Source organism: Crotalus tigris, unplaced genomic scaffold (assembly GCF_016545835.1).
Source record: "Crotalus tigris isolate CLP2741 ecotype Arizona unplaced genomic scaffold, ASM1654583v1 scf7180000019844.519500, whole genome shotgun sequence".
Classification (NCBI taxonomy): Eukaryota; Metazoa; Chordata; class Lepidosauria; order Squamata; family Viperidae; genus Crotalus; species Crotalus tigris.
In genome coordinates, this window is record NW_024097737.1 from 203,760 (window position 1) to 211,121 (window position 7,362).

A 7,362-nucleotide genomic window follows, 5' to 3' on the forward strand; every position below is an offset into this window, starting at 1 on the left:
TTTGGGCAGCTGCAGCACACGGCTGGCTCCTATTTAAGGGATTGTCCACTAGGACTCCGAGATCCCTCTCACAGTTACTTCTATTGAGCAAGGTATCCCTATACTATACCTGTACATTTGGCTTTTCTTGCCTAAATGTAGAACCTTACTTTTTTCACCATTGAATTTTATTTTGTTACATAGCACCCAGTGTTCAAGTCTGTCCAGATCCTCCTGTATCCTAAGCCTGTCTTCTGGAGTGTTGGCTATTCCTTTTTTCCAGGGGCTACAGCTGGAACAATACAAGGTGGTTTCGCCCAGGGGTCTTCAAACTTGGCCCTTTTATGACTTGTGGACTTCAACTCCCACAAGTCCTCAAGTCATCAAAGGGCCAAGTTTGAAGACCCCTGGTTTAGCCCTATGCAGCGTTTCTCAGCCTTGTCCACTTTTAAGAGGGGTGGACTTCAACTCCCAGAATTCCCCAGCCAGCAAGGCAAAACTGGCTGGGGAATTCTGGGAGTTGAAGTCCACAAAAGTGGCCAAGATTGGACACTCCTGATGCGGGGTGGGCTAGAAGACCTCCAAGGTCCCTTCCAACTCTTGTTATTCTGCATTCTGCATCCTACAACGGACATCGACATTTCTCTTGCTAAATGAGACCGTTAAGTGAGGTTTGCCCCATTTTACAACCTTCCTTGCTCCAGTTGTTAAGTGAGTCACTGCTGTTGTTTAGTTAGGAACACGGTTGTTAAGTGAATCCAGCTTCCCCATTGGATTTTGCTCGTCAGACGGTTGCAAAAGGGGATCGCAGGATCTCCGGACACCGTCATAAACACGAGTCAATTGAGAAGTGTTTGAATCTTGATCACGTGACCAGGGGATGCTGAAATGATCGTAAGTGTGAGAAACGGCCCAAAGTCACTTTGATTTCGAATGTTCGCGAAATGAACAGTTCTTTGTCGAGGGCTATCTGTGTTTTATTCTTGATTTCCAGAAAGGATCCCTGTTTGGGTTGTCCGTAAAAAGTAGAGGCTTCTAGTGACCCAAACAATATATATTTTTTATTACAGCCACCAAACAGACAAAAAGTTACAGGACAACGGGAATTAAACTCCGAGGGAGCGCACACAGCCACTCGGTTCTGTATTTAAAAATATAGAGACTTTTCTTCTTTCAAATATAGTTGTACAGGTGTTTCCTGGCAGAGCTTTGGAGAGCTTAACAAACGTACAAAGACACAGCCACAAACACATCACACAGGAGGCTGGTTTCCTAGCATACCGAACACACCGCCCCACCAAATTCCAGTCCCACCGAGACGTGACAAATTCGACAGGCACATCGGCCCCCTTTGCCCATTTTTTGAACCCGGCGCTCTCGGTTGGCCCCACCCACCCCGCCCAGCCTCACCCCAGAGGGTCTTTGAAGAGGTTGCTTCAAAGCCAAACCCAAGGCGGCGAGGAGGCGCTGCCGGTTTGCACACTCGGCTGCGGACACGGCTGCTTTAAAGAGCACCTGGCTGTCCTCGGCTTTGCAAGGTGGCCGACATAAAGCAAGTCCGTGGCAGGGGAGACTGTGCAGTCTCAACCCAGAGGGTTAGGAGAGATTCTAGGGTCCTTAAGTTGCTCCAAGTCCAAACCTGAGGCTGTGAGGATGGACTGCCCATTTGCAGGTTGGCTGCTGACACGGCTGCTTTAAAGAGCCCCTGGGACCGGCTGTCCTCGGGACAAGCGGTTTACAAGGTGGCGGACATAAAGCAAGTCCGTGGCAGGTGAGACCCATTCTGGAACACTTAGGAAGGCACCCCTCAAGTCTTACAGCCCCGAAAGACAAGCCAACTTTTGAAAGAGAACCCCCAAATGTTGCAGAAGGGGGCGTTGCTTATGACTTAGTGTCTCTCCCCCCACCCATATGCTGAAGGATCTTGAGGAGGCGGATTATCTGAAACAGATCCTCTTGCTTTCAAATAATTCAGATTGTCTGCCCAGATTTATTTATTACGCCGCTGGAACCGAGGTCTACCTCCAGGGTGTATCAGTGACAAGGGGGAAGGGGTTTCCCCAGATATTCCTGTCTGGGGACCCCCAAGCCTGGGGCTGTGTTTGCCCTACCAGAGGTCATCAGCAATGCCATTGGGCCAAACTCAAGGGCAGAAGATCCTTCTTCCATCTTTGCTGACTTTACGCCCCACTTGTCATCTACTCCTCTTCACCCCCCCCCCTCTCTCTCTTCCTCCCTCTCTCTCTCCATCCCATCTCAGTTCTTCAGGAAAGTGCCAGTTCTTCTGGCACAGCGAAGAGACCCTGGGGCAGAGAAGTTTCACTTTTTCACAAGAGTTGGAAAGGGACCTCGGAGGTCATCTAGTCCAACCCCCCGCTCAAGCAGGAGACCCTGTACCATTCCGGGCAAATGGCTGTCCAGTCTTTTCTTAAAAACTTCCAGAGATGGAGCACCCACAACTTCTGGACAGCAGTCGTTCCACTGATTGTTCTGTTAGGAAATTTCTCCTTGGTTCTAGGTATAGAACTGATGAGTGCAGAGAAAAGAGACAAAGATGATTAAGGGACTGGAGGCTCAGACCTATGAAGAACGATTGTAGGAATTGGGGATGTCTAGTTTAACGAAGAGAAGGACGAGGGGGGACAGGATAGCCGTGTCCCAATCTCTCAGGGGCTGCTCCAAAGAAGAGGGAGTCGAGCTATTCTCCAAAGCACCAAAAGGCAGGAGAAGAAGCAATGGATAGAAACTCGTCAACTAAGGAGAAATTTACTGACAGTTAGAACAATTAGTCAGTGGAACAACCTGCCTCCAGAAGCTGTGAATGCTCCATCACTGGAAGTGTTCAAGAAGAGATTGGTCAATCATTTGCCTGAAGTGGTAGAAGGTCTCCTGCCTGAGCAGGGGGTTGGACTAGATGACCTCCAAGGTCCCTTCCAAGCTATTCTCCAAAGCGCCTGAAGGCAGGAGAAGAAGCAACGGATGGAAATGAATCAAGGAGAGAAGCAACCTAGAGCTAAGGAGAAACTTCTAGACCGTGAGAACAATTAACCAGTGGAACTACCTGCCTCCAGAAGTTGTGGATACTCCAACAGTGGAGGCTTTTAAGAAGAGACTGGTTAAACACTTGTCTGGAATGGTACAAGGTCTCCTGCTTCAGCAGGGGGGGTGGATTGGAAGACCTCCAAGGTCCCTTCCAACTCTGTTATTCTGTTATAGGTTGGTTCTCTCCTTGATTCGTTTCCATCCATCGGGGCTGCTCCCAGCCAGGATGAAGTTTGGACTGATGGAGAACCCAGCTCCCGGATTGTCCTGGACAGAGGCGGCTAGGAATGCTCTCTCCGAAGCAAGGACTGGCACAAGAATCATAGCTTATATTAACTTGGCTTGTTTGGGAACGGACCGAAGACCGGTGTTTTTGAATCCAAGTTGAGTGTTCACACGTCCTCTCCACCATGCTCAATGTTCTCCAGGGTGGAGATGCTACAAATGGCATCTCAGTGGAGCCCCACCCACCCTAGCTCTGTTATAAACCAGGTTCCTGGATGTGCCGAGCAAGGACCTACTCAGCACAAGAAACTTCCAGAAGCTGTGAATGCTCCAACGCTGGACGTTTTTAAGAAGAGACTGGGCAGCCATTTGTCTGAAATGGTCTAGGGCAGGGGTAGGCAACCTTGGCTCTTTTGTGACTCATGGACTTCAACTCCCAGAATTCCTGAGCCAGCATGGCTCAGCTTGGAAACCTCTCCCTTTCCCCTCAGCATGGCTGGCTCAGGAATTCTGGGAGTTGAAGTCCACCAGTCATAAAAGAGCCAAGGTTGCCTACCCCTGCGCCAAATGCCTGAATTTTGATCACGTGACCGTGAAGAAAAAATATTTAAATATTTAAACCAGGGGTCTTCAAACTTGGCCCTTTTATGACTTGTGGACTTAAACTCCCAGAATTCCTGAGCCAGTCACGCTGAGGGGAAAGGGAGAGGTTTCCAAGCTGAGCCAGGCTGACTCAGGAATTCTGGGAGTTGAAGTCCATGAGTCATAAAAGAGCCAAGGTTACCTATTCCTGAACTAGGCAGTTCTTACATGAATGGCACCTGATTTTACCACAGCTGTTAAGCGAATCACACAGTTGTTAAGTGAATCCAGCTTGCCTCATTGATTTTGTTTGTCGGAAGCCATCTGGGACGATCGCAGATGGGGATCACATGACCTCAGGATGCTGCGACCATCGTAAATACAAGCCAGTTGCCAAGCAGATAAATTTTGATCAGGGGATGCTGTAGGTCAGGGGTAGGCAACCTTGGCTCTTTTATGACTGGTGGACTTCAACTCCCAGAATTCCTGAGCCAGCCTGGCTCAGCATGGAAACCTCCCTTTCCCCTCAGCATGGCTGGCTCAGGAATTCTGGGAGTTGAAGTCCACGAGTCATGAAGGGGCCAAGGTTACCTACCCCTGCTGTAGGTCATGTGTGAAAAAGGGTCGTAAGTGTCATTTTTCAGTGCCGTTGTAACTTTGAACGATTGCTAAGCCAACAGTTGTAAGTCGGGGACTACATGTACCATCCCAGTTGTTGGTCCAGTCTTTTCTTGACAACCTCCAGAGATGCAACGCCCACAACTTTGGGAGGCAAGCTTCAAAGAAACCCGTTCTCTGCCCTTTGCTGTTGATGAGAAAAGGCTGGTGGAAGAAACCACATTTCAGCAAAAAAGAAAATTAGGGATCTGACTTGTGTCACAAAGTGTGCAGAGTAACACAAGTTGGACTTGGCTCCTTAGCACGGATTGTTCTCACAAGCAGCTCAACTCTACCAGGTCCAAAATACACAGCCCTACCGACAGAGTTGTGATCTTTTTTCACACTTACGACGTGGCAACTTCCCTGCGGTCATTGGATCAAAATTTGGCCGCTCGGCAACTGACTCATATTTACGACGGTTGCAGAGTCCCGGGATTACGTGATCCCCCTTTTTTGCGACCTTCTGGCAAGCAACGTCAATGAGGTAGCCGGATTCACTTAATCACCATGGCAAGCAAGGTTGTAAAATGGGGGGGGAGTCTCACTTAACAACGGTTTCGTTTAGCAACATACATTTTCTGCTCAATTGTGGTTGTAAATCCAGCACTCGCTGTATGAGGCTCTTGTCCTGAGCAGGGGGTTGGACTAGAAGACCTCCAAGGGCCCTTCCAGCTCTTAGTCTAAGAAGGACAAGGGTGTGTGTGTGACATCAAAGTAAGGAGAAATTTCCTCACAATGAGAACAATTAGCAGCTGGTGGAACTACTTGCCTCCAAAAGTTGTGGATGCAGGAATTGGGTATGTCTAGTTTAATGAAGAGAAGGATGAGGGGGGACATGATAGCAGCCTTCCAATATCTCAGGGGCTGCCCCAAAGAAGAGGGAGTCAAGCTATTCTCCAAAGCGCCTGAAGGCAAGACAAGAAGCAACAGGTGGAAACTAATCAAGGAGAGAAGCAACCTGGAACTAAGGAGAAACTTCCTGACAGTTAGAACAATTAACCAGTGGAACAACCTGCCTCCAGAAGCAGTGAATGCTCCAACACTGGAATTTTTTGAGAAGAGACTGAACAGCCACTTATCTGAAATGGTATAGGGTTTCCTGCCTGAGCAGGGGGTTGGACTAGAAGACCTCCAAGGTCCCTTCCAACTTTATTATTATCATTGCTATTTTCATGTGGGACCTGAACACCTCTTAAAGTGTATCCCAAATCCGTGGGTCTCCCTAAAACTGCAGGAAGTGTGTGGGGAGAGGCCTTTATACCAACCTTCCCATCCTGGGACACCTGTATACGCTGGATTTCGACTCTCAGAATCCTTTGTTCAGCACGAGCCACGAATGGCTGGGAAAAGTGCCCAATGTGATAAGAAATTTGAGCAACCATTTGGAATTGGTTCCTAACTTATCTCATGTTTTGTTCATGTTTAATGTTTTGCTTTTATGACATTCTAAGCCAGCGGTCCCCAACCTTTTGGGCACCAGGGACTGGTTCCGTGGAGAGAAGTTTTTCCACAGACTGGAGAGTGCGTGGTTTTGTGTGTTGCCTGCATCCTGTGGATGTGGCTTTGCTTGTTTGTGTGGACTGGTTGCTGGCATGATGTGGCCCGGTACCGGTCCACGGACCGGGGGTTGGGGACCCCTGTTTTAAATCACCAAGATCCACCTGACCATGAGATGGGCGACATACACATTTGATAACTCAAGTAGAAATAAATAAATCAACCCTTCCAGCAAATCTCTGCGAACGAGAAATCCCACCGGCCGCCATTACAGATGGGCGCCAGTCTGGTGTCACAGAGACACTGGCTATTAGAGGTAGTCCCCAACTTACGGCCACAGTCGAGCCACCATTTCTGTTGTTAAGCTGTTGCAGTTGTTAAGTGAGTTTGGCCCCATTTTTACGACCTTTCTTGTCGCAGTTGTTAAGTTAGTCACCCGGTCGTTAAGTGAATCTGGCCACCCCCATGGACTTGGCTTGTCGGAAGGCTGAAAAAGAGGGATCACACGACCCTGGGATGTGGCAACGGTCCTAAATACGAGTCAGTTGCCAAGCATCCGAATTTTGATCACGTGACCCTGGGGATGCCGCAACGGTCGTAAGCGTGAAAAATGGTTGTACGTTAATTTTACAGTACTGTTGTAACTTCAAACAGTCACTAAAGGAATGGTTATAAGCCGAGGACTACCTGTATTTACAGAAGAATTTAGCAGCGTTAACGGGCTGAAGGTCTGGTTTAACCTTTTGCTTTTCGCAGCTTAGCGTACAGAATCAAGGCGACCCGTTTGGTGGGATCATCATCCTGTTTTCTGAACAGGCAGAGAAATGGGTCAGTACAGGGACCGTGTTTTGCAGGTCGTGTGAACACAGCCACAGTGTCATTTGGGAAAGAGCTGGGCGGGTTGTGTAGAAAAATATCCAGCCATTAAACAAGCTCTGCTGTAAACTTTTTCTGGAGCAGAGCAAGTGGTTAAAATACATCACTTTGGTTCTCCCCAGGTATTTACAGATTACAAGATATTCTCCGTATAATTTAGTGACTAGCTTTTATTCTTGGGCATAACCCACTAGACAACATGACCTCTCGGCTTTCCCTAACGGAAATTAGCTTCGCACAGGGTCCCAAGCCAGGATTGGCTTCCTCATGATTCAATGCAAACCCACACAAACTGCACAAACAAGCCTGCCGTATAACAGTTTAGTGTGATGAGTGAAGCCGGTCAGCATGTGGCTTGGTCCCAGCGAAAGGGATCTTAAGAGAGTTTACATTCCTTCGCAAGAATGGCCCCATCCAGCCACTGCTTTTGCTCACGGATGGTTGTAAATAGGGGGTCTTTTGCTAGCTTGGATGAAATGGCAGCCACAGAATTTAAGACAG